The sequence below is a fragment of the Podarcis melisellensis genome (assembly GCF_964234715.1).
Source record: "Podarcis melisellensis genome assembly, chromosome: 6".
NCBI classification, from domain to species: Eukaryota; Metazoa; Chordata; class Lepidosauria; order Squamata; family Lacertidae; genus Podarcis; species Podarcis melisellensis.
The window spans coordinates 14,637,714-14,654,299 of record NC_138538.1 but is presented as its reverse complement, the minus strand read 5'-3'; the positions used below and the strand labels follow the sequence as shown (position 1 = coordinate 14,654,299).

The following is a 16,586-nucleotide window of genomic DNA, read 5'->3' as shown; positions in this document are numbered from 1 at the left end:
GAGACCCCCAGCTACAGGGGGTTGGTTATTTGACATGAAATGACCACATAGAGTACCTCTTTTTATTTTTACATATGATCAAATAAAGCTATAGCCTTCTTAACCATAATTCATTGCATTTAACTCTCTCCCCCTTTCATTCTCCTATGGTGCAACCAGTGGTTCGACATTCCAGCCAAACTGCTTCAAAGAGGACTATGACGTTTTAGTGTTTGAATTTTATTATTCCTTTCTTCCAGTATCTCTTGCATTGGAAAGATAAGACCTTCTTTATGGCAAAGGCATAAAGTTGTACAAAGCATCCATGTAAACTTTGTTGGGTAACAAAGAAAGAAAGAGAGAGAAAGATCTCTCTGGAAAGCAGTTTTTAGATTCTATGTGCATGTTTGGCCACAAATAATTTCCTATGGTAATGCCTCTCTCACACTTTTCCAGACTTTTACTGGCACCAATGAAGTCTGCAGGACCTCATTGTGATGTTAATTAATCATCTTAATGGACTGTTTGAACAGAAACATTCATCACCTTTTGTACCACACTGATTTTTTTAATATTAAAAAAAACCTTAAATGGTTAAGTAGGCAATAAATGCCTATCAGACCAACCACTGTGGGCTAGTAATCTATAACTATAAATCATGGGTAGATCATAATTGTCCTGTTTAATTAACACCTTCAGGGATTTCATCATTAGCTAGCCTATAAGGGGTCATTCATGTTCACTCTAAGGAAAAGTGTCTTTATGTGAAAAGCATTAATTTTAGTGACTTGCATCAAGTAAGAGGTGGAGAAGGCATAGCCTTTTTTCAAAGGAAATGACATTGATTGCTGCTGTACTGTATTTTAGAATCTTTGTTCACCATTATGAGCTTCATGCATTAAGAACATTAAGTAAAGGTAAAGGGACCATGGGCCATTAGGTCCGGTCGTGACCAACTCTGGGGTTGCGGTGCTCATCTCGCTTTATTGGCAGCGTATAGCTTCTGGGTCATGTGGCCAGCATGACTAAGCCGCTTCTGGCGAACCAGAGCAGCACACGGAAACGCCGTTTACCTTCCCGCTGGAGCGGTGCCTGTCTATCTACTTGCACTTTGACATGCTTTCAAACTGCTAGGTTGGCAGGAGCAGGGACCGAAGAGCGGGAGCTCACCCTGTCGCAGGGATTCGAAACGCCGACCTTCTAATCAGCAAGCCCTAGGCTCAGTGGTTTAACTCACAGCGCCATCCGCGTACAGCCTGCTAAATTAGGCCAATGGGCCCATCTCATCCAGCATCTTGTTCTCACAGTGGCCAAATGATATGTGGCCAACAGAAGGGTGCCCATGAGGGAATGTACTTCTTGGGATGAAAACGTTTCTTTACCCATAGTGCGGGCAATGAGCTGAAAGGATAAAGGATCTCAGTTTAAGGCATTTTCCTATGTATTTTTTACTTCAACATTTATTGGGGATTTCCTCCCCTACATGGAGATCCCAGGACTGAACCTGGGAACATTTGCATGCAAAATGTGTTCTGCCACTCAGCTAAGATCTTAAAAATTAGGCTATGCACTCTGCCTCTCTAGCACAGATAAGCAGTGGGATAAACGAATGGGAGAGGGGAGCATGCATGCACTGAAGCACACACATCCTGAATAAAACCTAAAACAAGCAATCTCCATACATATTGAATATGGGACGTCCCTATTTTTCGTCGGACAAATGTTGGAGAGTATGAAGATGTCATTCTTCCAACTACAGTGGTACCTCAGGTTATGAACAGTCTTGCTTACAAACGCTTTGGGTTACAAACTCCACAAACCCGGAAGTAGGTGTCCCACGTTGCAAACTTTGCCCCAGGATATGAACGCAATCTACTTCCAGGGCTGCAGGAGGCCTATGTAGGAAATGCATACCTTGGGTTAAGAATGCTTCGGGTTAAGAACGGACTTCCGAAACAAATTAAGTTCGCAACCTGAGGTACCACTGTATTAAGTCCATATACTGAAATGAGCAAGACCAAAAATGAAATAGTTATAAAGTATTCTGCCTAAGAGAATATAACCTAATAAAATTACATTTATGATTCTAGATGGATAAGGTAATGTTACTGTAAATGATATTTCTCGCTTCTAAAACTTGCAAATATGATCTCTCTAATTAGGGTCATGTTCTGCCATTAATTTTTAAACAAAATGTATCCAGCAGCATAGTCTGCATAAAAGCTGGTGCAAAAGTTCATAAGTGGGGGCTCATAAAATGAAATAAAGAATTCACCACCTTCAAACTTATTATGAGCCAAGTCCAAATGTCATTAAACTCACCCCATAAACTCATCATGACACACAACTGACCTTTCCACCCCCTCACCCCACACCTTATCTGATGGTATCAGAAATATATAATTTCTAGAATGCCTCAGTATTTTGTAGAGATATAAAGCATACCAGAAAAGTAAATATTTCAGGGTTCCTTGCTCCTGAGAATCTCTTCTGCATGCTTATCTCAATATCCAAAATACAGAAAGCCTTAGGATGCTATGGGTTGTGTCAACTAGTTCAAACACAGAGTAGGCGCCCATTGAAATTAATGAACGATAGTATCCTGTGGGTTTGGGAAGGATATTCACTGTGTGAGGAAACCTTGCAAAGGGTCTGGCTTAATACCAGGAAACAGCAGGAGTCAGGAGAACTTCAATAGTTGTATTTATGAACAACCAAACAGCAACGCAACATAGTATCTAGGACTTGCTAGCAGGCAACACTAAGGTTTCAGCTAGTTCCCAGTTTACTAAAGAGGAAACAATACCCAGAGAAGGAAGGGGACTTTCTTTGACAGACACAGTCTTTCAAAAAGACAGGCCACACACCACATTAAGTTAGGCATATCTATTGATTTCAGTCAGCTTACTCTGCTGGACAGTATTCATCAGACACAATTCCATGGTGTCTGATGGCCTTATTAAGTATTCAAGTACTCTGGTAAAGTATATGTTCCTTTTCAAGTGTTCTAGGTATGCCTCTGTCTCCAAGGGTGTTCCAAGATGCAACTTAATATTTTAACTGGGTAGTTGGCGACAGCTTGCTAAACAAAAACCAAACAAACCCAGATTTATCCCAGAAAGGTAACTCCAATTTAAATGAAGCGGAAGGGAAGCCGGCATTTTTATGACAATATTGCTGCTTAGGAACTTGCATGCCTGAGGGGTGCTGATGTCACAATACACACCCATCTGGAATTACCCTGGAGAGCTTTTGCCAGGCAATGTAGACAAATACTGAACTAGATAGACTGATAAACTGACTCAGAATAAAGCAGCTTCTGGTGTGACTGTTGAATTAGAATGCTGGAGTAGACAGAGTGAAAATGAGAATTGCTGATTGAATTCTAACTACCTTTAAGAAGGCAGGAGTCTGGAAAAATGTTTTCCCCCCCTCAAACCAATGAAACTACTGCAGGTCTGGATCTCTTTGCCACGCAAACCCTCTAGTTACTCCACCGCATATTAAGCCAGAATGATACTTTCTCTTTGCTTATGCCTTATGCCATTCTTCGCTCAATCCCTAACAAGTTGGGTGGCATCCTAGCCCTTCTATTTTCAGTCTTCATCCTACTTACTATGCCAAAAACCCATTTATCAAAACAATGCACCTACTGCTATTGCCCACTATCCCAAATACTACTTTGACTTTTAATCTCAGACATCACCATTTTAACATGAATTGGGGACCAACCTGTAGAACACCCATTCGTTATTCAGCCAATTAGCTTCAACATTATACTTCACAATCTTTCTTCTCCTCCTGCCTATAGCCGCTATAATCGAAAACAAACTCCTTAAATGATAACCAGTCCTAGTAGCTTAAATAATCTAAAGCACTGGTCCTGTAAACCAGAAATGAGAACACATCATCCTAGGACACCAAAAGAGAAGGCCACAATCCCTCATTGCCGGCCCTAAAACTAGCAATTTTATTAAACTATCCTCTGTCCATTCTATCCAGCCGCCCCAGCAGCTTTTTTGCCTCCTCCTCCACCCAGCCACCCCAAGATGTACAAAAAGGGGTGATGATCTTAATACTATTATGTATATAGAACATTAACTGATTTACCCCATGAAATAATAATATATACATTATCCTATATATCAGACATAATACATATACAGTGGTACCTCGGGTTACATACGCTTCAGGTTACAGACGCTTCAGTTTACAGACTCCGCTAACCCAGAAATAGTACCTCGGGTTAAGATCTTTGCTTCAGGATGAGAACAGAAATCGTATAGCAGCGGCGCAGCAGCAGCAGGAGGCCCCATTAGCTAAGGTGGTGCTTCAGGTTAAGAACAAATTAAGTTCTTAACCTGAGGTACCACTGTACGTTTAATTATGCATTAAATATTTACTCCATGAATATCCTTATATATACTAGTACCTGTAATTTTACATAATACATAACTGTTTATTGTACATAATACTATATACCATGCGACTATTAAATATGTATTATTAACCTATTTATTTATTTATTTATCTTACATTCAGACATTACCTGAAATATTTCTCATCAAAATGGAAGTGCATTTTATACCTGTTTATTTATTAATCTGGACTATCACATGAGAATCATCAACCCCTGTATATAAGGCCCCCCTCCTTAGTATCACATCCATAACTTGCGGTTGCATCACTTTCTCACTTTTTCCAAGGCCTCTGGTTGTTAGGTCAGGACCATTCTACTCTCCATCTCCACTTTCTCACCTTTTCCAAGGCCTCTGGTTAATGGGTCAATTCCCCTTGCACCCTTGCTCATAGAATAACAGGTTTTCCTGGTGGCTGGTATTTTTTATTTCTCTTTCCCTTCAGATCACATCTCAAGTGCACACACCAATCTGGTTTCTAGATAGATTAAAAGGTAAAGTGCTAGTGATACTGCCAAGAAGTAATATCTCACAGCTTGGACTACTTCACAGTATTGATGTGAGTTTGGCTTTTTAATACCCTTCCTCAGAGGGCTCCATCTTATTCCTCACCCTTTAATTTCTAGTCAGAATCTACTTTCCATTTCCTTCACTCTTTTTTTGAACATTGTGAACGGGTTTGTTTCAGTTGGGCATGGTTACATAGCTGTCAACATTTCCCTTTTTTAAGGGAAATTCCCTTATTCCAAATAGGATTCCTCACAAGGAAAAATTGACAGCTATGCATGGTTAGCATTTAAAGAAGATAATTTCAAACTAAAGTCAAAGTTACTGAATGAACTTTTCCTTAAGCGGGTACTCAGGCCTCATGTGAACTGTGAGAAGTATGTTTTGACCTCATGATTGCTTTTTCGGTACATCTGTCACAAATACAGTTTATCTAGGCCCTAAACAAACCTTGTGTAGTTATTGTATTTAATAAATTTTGCTTATAAGAGAAAGACAATTTATAATACATTAGGTAACCATTTTCTCCCAACACAACCTGGCAAATTCACACACAATGTGTCTATTTCGCTATTTCAAAGGTGTGTTGAGCTCACTGCAATAAGGAAGAGGTCAATACTTCAGTTACTTGTCTTCATATCATTCTCTTTGCAATTTCACTGACAGAACAGTTAATAATTCAAGAACTGAAATGCTATTTGGAAGCAGAATTCAACTCAGGTCATTCACAGTTCCCATTGCCAACCACAGAGCAATAAGTCATGCTTTCCTGCATACCCAAATACAGCATGTGATTTACAATGATGACATCAATCCAACTCATTTGGGCTTGTTCTGAGCCTCAAGAAAAGAATGACCTACACATACATAGGAAAGAGCCCTGAAAAAATGGAAATGTAAAAACATTTAAAATACTTATTAAGCAAAATAAGAGAAACAGAAAATATGGAGGTCCGTAACAGGTTGATAGGAGTCCTTCCACTGCATTTCATGATGAGCAAAATAAAATCAAGGATCTTTAGCAATAATGTTTTAATGTTTTTGTCCATTTTCCTTTTATCCCCACATACACAGAGATTATGTTCCCAGGTACTGCGCATATACGTGAAATTGCGTATTCTGGGAAACATCATTTAAAAAGCCAAACTCTGCCAAAAATCCACAAAAATCTGCCAAACTCCACCACAATCGCTCCCTCCAAATCTCCTTTCTCAAACTGCAACTCTCCACAGAACTCAGATGTCAGTGCAAAGCCTTCTGAGATTGCAGTTGCAAAGGCTCCTGGGCTTGCTAGTCGTTTTCCCGCTCTTTTCGTGTCACTTTTGCACTTTTACTACTCTTTTGGGGGCATTTTTGCACTTTTTCTGTCCTTTTGCAGTTTACATAAATTTATTTAATTATTTCCTGGTGTCGCATGTATACATGGTGGCACACAAGTCAAACATGCAAAAGTGGGGAGACGCCTGTATTCCACCCTGAGTTCTAACTGCATAAATCTTAAAGGCACCACACCCTTCATTTCAGTGGTTTGATAGACATGCAATTGTAAGCAGACTGCATCTTAAATTCTTTTAGACTATTTTTGGGGTCCTTGGAGTAATATTATATTTTGTAAGATTATGCTAACATGGGAAACTGGAAAAGAACAAGAGATCATATTTCTAACTGGAAACAGATATAATGCAACTACTGTGCACGCTTTCCTTACAGGGAAAAATAAGCTACGGTAATTTGCAGTACACTAGCTGAGATTTCAATGCAATACATTGCTTTATTTAACACTGTGTTGATTAACAGTGGGTAGACCATATAATTGTTTAATTTTCTGAGTATCACATTTTAGAATAGAAAGCAGTTGAAGAGAAGACAAGATTTGCCCTCCCCCCCCCCATATGAGCCCTTTTCTGTATGTTGAGACCCTACTTAGGTTTTATTGGCCTACTTAGACAAGAAATAAGATGAGTAGTTAACGGTAGATTTGTTCGTTCGTTAGAGGTAGGTAGCCGTGTTGGTCTGACGCAGTCGAAATATATAAAAAATAAAAAAATGTCCAGTAGCACCTTAGAGACCAACTAAGTTTGTTCTGGGTATAAGCTTTCGTGTGCATGCACACTTCTTCCGATACATATGTACGTACGTACGTCCGCACGTACGTTAGTTCGTTCGTTAGTAACATGCAGTCATTTCCTCGGAAGTACCAAAGGAAGGAGACCACAAGCAGATTTGTTAGAGCCCGAAAAACATGTTCTGCCTTGAAAGAAAACATAATGAAGATGATCTATAGGTGGTACATGACCCCAGTCAAGCTGGCTAAGATTTATCATTTGCCCGAGAATAAATGTTGGAAATGTAAAGAGTCTGAAGGAACCTTCTATCACCTTTGGTGGACCTGCCCAAAGATTAAGGCCTACTGGGAAATGATCTATAATGAAATTAAGAAAGTCCTTAAGTGGACGTTTCCTAAGAAACCAGAGGCCTTTCTCTTGGGTATGGTGGGCCAATTGGTACCGAAGAAGGATAGGACATTCTTTATGTACGCTACCACAGCAGCAAGAATTTTACTAGCAAAGTATTGGAAGATGCAAGAACTACCCACTCTGGAGGAATGGCAGATGAAGGTGATTGAATATATGGGACTGGCAGAGATGACCGGCAGAATCCGTGACCAGAGGAAGGAGGCGGTGAAGGAGGACTGGAGAAAATTTAAAGTGTATCTTGAGAACTGTTGTCAAATAAAGGACTGATAAGATGTCGAGGGGTAAGAAATAAAGAATTACAGCTGTAAACTATAAATTGCAGGGAATAAATTTTAAGGAGGAGATATATAGAAACGGACTGAAGGGTTGCTAAAAAAAATTGTAAAACAAGGATGCAGAGTAGGAGAGGTATGGGGAAGTCTTTTAGTTTGTAAGGTTCTTTCATTCTTTGTGTATATGTTTTGTCTTTCTCTTTTGTTGTGTTGTATTCTTTTTATGTTTTTTGTTGTGAAAACCCAATAAAAATTATTATTAAAAAAAAAAGAAAAACATGCTCTACTCCCTTTCATATTCCAGTGCAATTCTTAAAAGTACCACAGTAGAAGACAGCTGAAGAGAAGAAAATCCCTTCTGAGACCTTCCTTGCTGAGGGCTTGTTGGCCTAGTGAGGTTAGAAATGTAGTGACATGAAGCAGGCCCCCTTTTGATGTTAGGATGCATACATGGAATTCCCTGCTCAAAGAAGCCCACCAAACACCCTCTCGTGTTTTTAAGATGATTGGCTAAAAGGCTTTTATCTCAAGAGGCATTTGAAGGACTTCACAGCATATTGGTCTGATGTGCTCGTTACACTGGCTATCTTTTTTGCAGGACAATCCAAGGCTAGATCTACACAGCTATAAAAAAATGCTCTGGAAAAACCCATTGTAAAGCTCACAATGGAAATCATTGAGTTGCAGTTTCAGCTCTACAGCACCATCTGGTGTCATGGGTGTTATAATGTTTAAAACGTTGTAGTTTGACTAATATAGCTGAGTCCCAAAGCCCAGCTTGGTAACAGTAAGGTGGAGTCACCACCACATCCCTAGCCCTGTTTCTCATGCAGGGTTGGATGGAAGGTGGCTGGGCAGGCAGCAAATCTGGTTCAGTCCCTCCCTCTCCACACCCCTGGAATACTCCATTTGGGGGCTTGCAAGTTCAGCTGGCAGAGTAGAAAGCTTCATGGTAGTGCAGTGACAAGTCATTCCATGGGCAGGATGTGGTAGGTAGGACTGGGTGGAGTAACACCTCCACACAAACCAACCCCCCCCCCCCATAACGCAGCAAAAGGGGGGGGCGTGGATTACAGTTTTATTTACCGATAATATAAAACACATGGAGAGTCCCTTTGGTGCTAAAAAAGTGGGATTTAAAATATATTTTTATATTATAAATAAATGTTAAAGGAAAACATTGAGAGAGTGTGAAAAGCTTTTGTCCTATGTTGTATGGTAAAAATACAAGAACCTATTAGAGAACAAAACCCCATGGTGGCTATCACCATTAGAAGCATTGTCAGTAAAAAAAAACTGTGGAAAAAGAATGGGCAACATATAGAGAATTGTTAATTGAGGAGGAGGAAAAGCAATTGAAAGTAAAAATGATATTTTTAGGCTGGATAAAGGAGCTGGTTTTGGTAAAGAACTTTCAAGATTGCAGAGAGAACTGTTGAAAAAAATCTGTCAAAAATGTATAAACAAAAGATGAGTAAGTAAAATCTGTAACGATTCATTGGGCAAAAGATGTGGGACATAACATACAAATCACCTCATGGGAAAAGTTATGGAATAAAGATCTAAAACGTACTATTGTTGTTCGTTAAAAGAAAACATTATGAAAATGATGTATAGATGGTATCTGACTCCTACAAGACTTGCAAAAATGTATAAGAACACAACCAACATATTTTGGAAGTGTAAAGTTAAGAAGGGTACATTCTACCATATGTGTTGGACATGTAAAATAGCTAAGGCCTTCTGGGAAATTATTTACAATGAACTGAAAAAAATGTTCAAAGTAACTTTCATTAAAAAACCAGAGGCCTTTTTATTAGGTTTAGCAGGAGAAAAAATGTCAAAGGATAAAAAAGTATTGTTTTTATATGCGATGACAGTGACAAGAATATTATATGCCCACGGATGGAAAGAGGAAAGAGCCCCATTGAAAGAAGAATGGATATTGAAGATGATAGAATTTGCGGAAATGGCACAGTTAACCGGGAAGATCAGGCACCAAGAGGACGATAAGTTTTGTAGAGAATGGTATAACTTTATTGAATACATTAAATAACACTGTAAGAGTTTAAAAACATTAGCAGGATTCACATAACGCTTGTAATTTAAATCAACAAAGGATAAAAATGGAGTATAACAAAGTTAGATAAGGTACAGTAATTAGAGGCAGTTAAAAGGGGAAGAATTCTGGAAGCCAGGGAGGGGTGGGAGAAAGTCCTGGGATTCAGGGAACCCCATAAAGGTATTGATATGAATATGGTTTTGTGAAAATAAGTGTATATGTCTGTGTGTATATGTATAAGTGTGTGTGTTTAAAAAAATTATGTTTTCTTTTTGAAAATTTGGATTTTTTTTTTTTTAAAAAAAGGTAAGTGTGTGAAAAGCATGATGACAGTTTCAAACACACACAAAAACAAGTTCCTGGAGGTTCTTTGTTGTTGAGACTAGATTTTGGTAGACTGCACGCTGAAAGGCACCTCACTGATACATATTTCAAAGTTTGCTTAGACTATATAACCTTAGGGACAAATTACATATATCTGTGATCTCCCAAGAGGTTCTGTTCTTTTTTTATTAAAAAGCAGCCACTTGTGCTGATTTGGATTGGCACTTTGGGAGGGATTAGCCCCTTTCCAAGTGCTATTTCCTTTTCTTAAATTGCTTATCCCATTAGCTGTGGTGGAGGAAAATATAGATATTTACATAATACAAGCCCTCTTCCTGCTCCACCCCATCATGGGTTATAGCAGCTTCAGGGTGATTTAAGTTGGGTTTCATTATGTTATGTACCCAATAGCCTAATGGGTCCCCCCCCTTCAAAATAGCATTAAAAATAAGAAATCTATATTGCCAATTTGCAGCACTGAGGGTGCTATGGGTGTCAAGTCAAAGTCAACCTGGAACAAAATTAATCCCCTAGAATAAAAATTTCTCCTTGGTGCAGTGAACCCCCAACAGTGTTGCGTAATGTTTTTCCCCATATCAAGTTTGGCCCTTAATCACATGGCACAAGAGCCAAGGAAATAGGTATGTTCCCTAGCAAAGGGTAAAAGAAAACCAGCATTTGAGATCCTAACTAATTGTAGTGGTCATGTCTATGTGTGTATTTAGGTCAGTAGCAGCCACATAGTTACACATCACATTACATCATCACAGTCTTCATGGTCCCTCTATGATGCTATGATTCCATGAATGTTTCATTCACCTTCTAAATGGAGCAGCCAGTGAAGTGGTGTTGGTCTAGGGCAGGGGTCTGCAACCTTTAAGACAAAAAGAGCCACTTGGACCCGTTTCTGCAGGAAAACAACAACCGGGAGCCGCAAAACCATTGCGACATTTAAAACAAATATATCTCCGGAGCCGCGATCTGACAGCGGGCGGGAAGGTGACGTCGGGACGGTGCGTGACTAATGCACGCACCGCCCCCATGTGACGTCACAGCCAGTACAGCGCCCGCCACAGTGGGGAGTGTCGGGGCGCACAATGCGCCTCCTCCCCTCGCTACTATCCGCCCCGGAGCCGCGGCAAAGGTGTAAAAGAGCCACATGCGGCTCCAGAGCCGCGGGTTGCAGACCCCTGGTCTAGGGACACTGATAACATCACATATTACATTTCTTCATTTCCTATATATTATCAAAAAAGTTCCTCCTAGTCTATGAAAATTTGTCTCCCATAATCCACTCTGTGAAGGGATGGGGGAGCTTTGAATGCAAGCCAATTATTTTAAATGGAGTCATTTCACACATTCAGTTTGGAGTCATATATTACTAGAGGAAGATAAATCATGCAATGTGCACAGCATGTGTGAGTGCGCCCACTGGTGGTTTTTAATATTTGTTTTCAGAGTTCAAAAATATGCACATGAAATAAATACTAAACATAACAAATAAAAATATCAGTTCTTTCCTAAAACCACATCATTCACATACCGTAACATTCACTCAGAAGAACTGAAGCAGTTTACAACAATAAAGTTAAAATAAAATACAAAAGATACAAGCTTTAAAACCCAGAAAACAATTTTGCAATTATATAAGTGTGATGAACACTTTATGATAGTTGCTTGGTGTTACAGTCTCCTATCTCATGCTAGAAAAAGTATAAATATCTTCAATGTTAGATTCCAAAGGTATTGTGACAGAGATTAGGCATAAGCTTCCTTCTCACTAAATAAAGGATCTGTTAGATTTATATGTGGCTGAAAGAGTCAAAACAAAGAACAATGGTCAGAAAATAAAATCCCTCTATTGTACTGGCCTGGCTGCCATGATACTAAATTACCTGCAGGTGTTTCTCATTCAAACGTTATGTAAGCTAAAAACGTATTGGATTTTATTCTTTAAGCAAGGCATGTCAAATCAGAAAGGATATGCCCTCTTTATGCTCTTTGCTGTGAATGACTTTTCATCTCCTATTTCTATACTAGAGGCCCTGTTCATTAAAAAAGATCAACATCTTTCCATGTAAGCAGCAGGTGATAGGTCTGGTTCCCATACTCAGCTCTTGTTCATAGTCAAATCTGCTGGTGCATAGAATACATTTTTCTTCAACATTTTCTCACAGCCATGAGAAACTGAGAAGTGATACAATAAGAGATCCAGAAAATTCTTGTTGCCAATTATATTGTCTTTCAACTACTTCACATTTCTATTAACACTCTGGTCAGTGACTGACATAAATTGATTCATTCATTCATTCTGTTAACAAAAGCAACTGGATTCCTATATGTTACCCAAATTGCTATAATTTATTCTAGAGACTTTCTTAGTAGGAAAATAACCTGCTCCTTTTAGAGGAAGTGAAATAGGTGGCATTGTCTAATATGAGGCAATATGTATTATCCAATAAGATTCTTTGAAAAAACTAAACCCATAATTATGAATATAATAAATCTGAATGTTTTGTAACTATTGAACCAGTATAATGTGGAGTTAAAAGTTACTTTTTTAAGGATTATGAAATCATTATGAGCATAGTTAAAATTTTTAATGTGTGTAATTCACTGCATCACACGCTGCATGTGGAAGTAACCACTTGTCTTTAGAACATTAAATAATTAGCACAGAAGATGAAGATGATAAATTTGTTTGTACACTGAGGCATTTCATCTGATACAACATTGGTAGGCTATCCACGTGTTTTGTTTTTGTTTTTTAATTATAATACTTATAAGCACAACCTACATTTAATTGACTAATGTTGGGAACTTGCCAAATGGTGACCATTTCACTGAGAACATTCTGATACAGTACTTGAGTTTAGCTAGAAGGGCAATTTAAATACTAAATTATCATTATTTCTTTCAATAAGAGTAATGTAGGAAATGATATTCAATTTTGGAGTCAAGCCTAATTGAAGTGGATATTTGATGCTGCATTGAAATAAAAGGAGTCTTTAAAATATCTTACTATAGTGCACAATTTCATTTGCAAATGTTATTTAAAGTCCTGACATATACTTGTCAGCCTGTGTATCAAATAAACCTTGAAACACAGATGCTTGATATGGAGTTCTTAAAAAGAGCCACAGGGGTTTGCATAAGTATTTTCCATTTGATCTCAATATACCTGAAGGCAAAAAAAGGTGTGTTATTTAAAAGGATTTGTTAATTCCCTCTTCTTTTGTTGTTTCTTTGATAATTGCACCAGTTTCTTTCATGTTGGAGCCTGAGGCTTTACTAAAATGAAAAACTTAGATTTGTGTTACCACTATCATGGTGGGCTAAATCTCAAATTTCATATAATTCAGTTGAGGCTAATTGGTGAAAACAATGTCGTGAACTTTATGTCCATGGTGTAGACCCAAAGGTAGAAATCAACAGGAAATTATTCTGCCCCTGCATGGCAAATTGCTGGCAAACCTGTGGCATGGATCCAATGCTGCCCCAAATTTCTATCTATCATTGTAATTTTTGTGAAAGGAACTCAGGAATCCACTCAAAACTGGTTCACAGCATTTACAAAAATAGCAGGTTTTGCAGGTGGTAGCAGAGGTGAATTTAGGGTAGCATGACTGGTTCGGCTGCACTGGGCACAGAGCCTCAAGGGTGCTGCAGGGGACACCACAACTATAATCTTGAATGGAAGGTGAGAGGCAGAGGGACACCAAATTTTGGTATTGCACATGGCACCAGTGAAATTTGAGACACCAAGATCTGCCACTGGTATGTCCTAGGAGACTAGGGTTAAAATCAGGACTCAAGACATGAATCTCACCAGGTAACCTTTGGCTAGTCACCTTGACCTCAATGCCGTTCTGCCCTACCTCTATCCAAGTGAACTTCAGCACTATACAGATAAGTTTTTGTGGCATTGCCTCACAGCAACTGCTGCTGGCCATTGCAAACACTAGCAAAGTTTTTAATGTGAGCAATTATGATGCCACATGGGGAGTATCAACTAAATTCTGTAACAACTTGCTAATTTTGAACACAAATTTTCAAAACACAGCACCCAAAATTCTTATGTGGGTAGGATTGTTTGCCTTTGTGGATACTTTTTTTGAAGCTCTCCTTCACAAAGATTTTGTAGATAACAACAACAAGAAAAAAGGAAAGTATCTTTTTCAAAAAGCTTCTGGACATTGTAAGCTCTAGTGATTTACTATACTCCTGGCCTGGTCCCATCACCTCCTGGCAAATAGAAGGGGAAGAAATGGAGGTAGTGAGAGATTTTACTTTCTTGGGCTCAATGATCACTGCAGATGGTGACAGCAGCCACGAAATTAAAAGACGCCTGCTTCTTGGGAGAAGGGCAATGACAGGCCTAGACAGCATCTTGAGAAGTAGAGACATCACCTTGCCAACAAAGGTTCGTATAGTTAAAGCTATGGTTTTCCCAGTAGTGATGTATGGAAGTGAGAGCTGGACCATAAAGAAGGCCGATCACCGAAGATTTGATGCTTTTGAATTATGGTGCTGGAGGAGACTCTTGAGAGTCCCATGGACTGCAAGAAGATCAAACCTCTCCATACTGAAGGAAATCAACCCTGAGTGCTCACTGGAAGGACAGATTGTGAAGCTGAGGCTCCAGTACTTTGGCCACCTCATGAGAAGAGAAGACTCCCTGGAGAAGACCCTGATGTTGGGAAAGATGGAGGGCACAAGGAGAAGGGGACGACAGAGGATGAGATGGTTGGACAGTGTTCTCGAAGCTACAAACATGAGTCTGACCAAACTGCGGGAGGCAGTGGAAGACAGGAGTGCCTGGTGTTCTCTGGTCCATGGGGTCACGAAGAGTCGGACACGACTAAACGACTAAACAACAACAACAACAAAATTAGGAGAATTATACAGTACTAACCCATGCACTGTATTTGAGCCACATGCATACACCTCTTGGGTCCTAGGCTAGATTCACCATATTTTGCTAAATACTATGTTGTCATGATTTGGGAGTTTCCCATTGTGAAGACTGGCCCCTTACTTTCCCCTGTATTTATCTACTTTATAGGCTGAGACTCTGCATATACTGTACCTCACATAGGTAAGTGTGCTTAGGATCACAGCATTAACATTTTCTGCACCCCTTGACATATTGGCTTTTTTCTTATCACAATTTAACATTCAATAGCAACTGGGATGTTCTCAGTTGCAGGACAACTGGGACCAGTGGTAGAATAAGTAAGCTTATGCCACTATACCGGTAATATGTATTTAAGTATTGCAGGTGCCACAAGAATCTTACTTTTGCACCAACAGATGGGTCCCTTCCAATTCTACAATTCTATATGGTTATCCCTCTAGAAATAATGGTAGCCTAGTCATCACAAAGAGCAGAAGGATGTCAGGGATGCAAACAATTTAGGGTAGGGGCAATGCTTTTGCCCAGTTTAGTATGTGGGTTTTTGTGGACTAGTTTTCACTTCATCGGATGCTTCAGTTGGCATTTATACACGGACAGAGGGATGGGAAATATGTGTGACAAATTTCGAGCAGCACCATCATCTTTAGTCTATATAATACTTTAATCCGGTGCTTTTTTTCTGGGGTACGCAGGGGTACGCATACCCCTAAACATTTTGTGAATCTTTGTACTTTTGTCCATTTACTGCATTTATTTTTCCCAATTTGAACTACAAAATGGTGATTTTCTTGAGTCAAAATGAGAGTACAGTGGCACCTCGGGTTACATACGCTTCAGGTTACAGACTCTGCTAACCCAGAAATAGTGCTTCAGGTTAAGAACTTTGCTTCAGAATGAGAACAGAAATCGGGCTACAGCAGCACGGTGGGAGAAGGCCCCATTAGCTAAAGTGGTGCTTCAGGTTAAGAACAGTTTCAGTTTAAGAACAGACCTCTGGAACGAACTAAGTACTTAACCCGAGGTACCACTGTACACCTAAACATTTTTTAAGGAACAAAAGCACTGCTTCAATCTCAAGTTTTCCATAATAGGAGCTTTCTTGGGCTGCCCTAAACTGGGAATAAGCCCCATGGAATTCAGTAGGGTTTCCTATTAGGATTGTGCAGCTAGTAATAATCACCTCTCCCTCCTTTCCCCTGTTTGTATTTTTTCTAACACTAATACAAATCTGCTAAACAAGTCGTCCCTGGAGTTGACTTTCTGTTTATCTGTGGCCGAGGCAGATGGGAGACCGTTTTTAAAACAAAAACAAACAACGAAACCGTGAAGTTTGTTTCCATCCAGTCAAAACGTTTCCTCAGTAAATCATTTAGTGCAACAACTAGCAACCCTAGTATCTTTTATCTGTTTGTTTTTATATTAAAAACTGGGTACTCGTGGCAGCTTTCCCTCGGGAACTCTCTCGAAGCTGTATTTCCTCCCCAGTTGTTGTTGTTGTTTTAAAAAAAGGCATCCTCGTGGCAACTTTCCCCTCATAACCTCCCTCAGATCTTCATCCCTCCCTTCAACTCGGTGTATGTGTGTGTGTGAGAGAGAGAGGAGAGCCCGCCTATATCTCCTAATTTGATT

At 39.4% G+C, this 16,586-nt stretch overlaps 1 long non-coding RNA gene across 1 annotated transcript; it reads right to left on the bottom strand.

Moving 5' to 3' along the window:
- Positions 1–14,086: 14,086 nt before the first annotated feature.
- On the bottom strand, positions 14,087–16,548 carry LOC309373241. Its single transcript, XR_014169892.1, has 3 exons — positions 15,999–16,548; positions 14,921–15,773; positions 14,087–14,263 (listed from the first exon to the last, which is right to left on the bottom strand). It is a non-coding gene; the product is annotated as an uncharacterized lncRNA (long non-coding RNA).
- Positions 16,549–16,586: the final 38 nt, after the last annotated feature.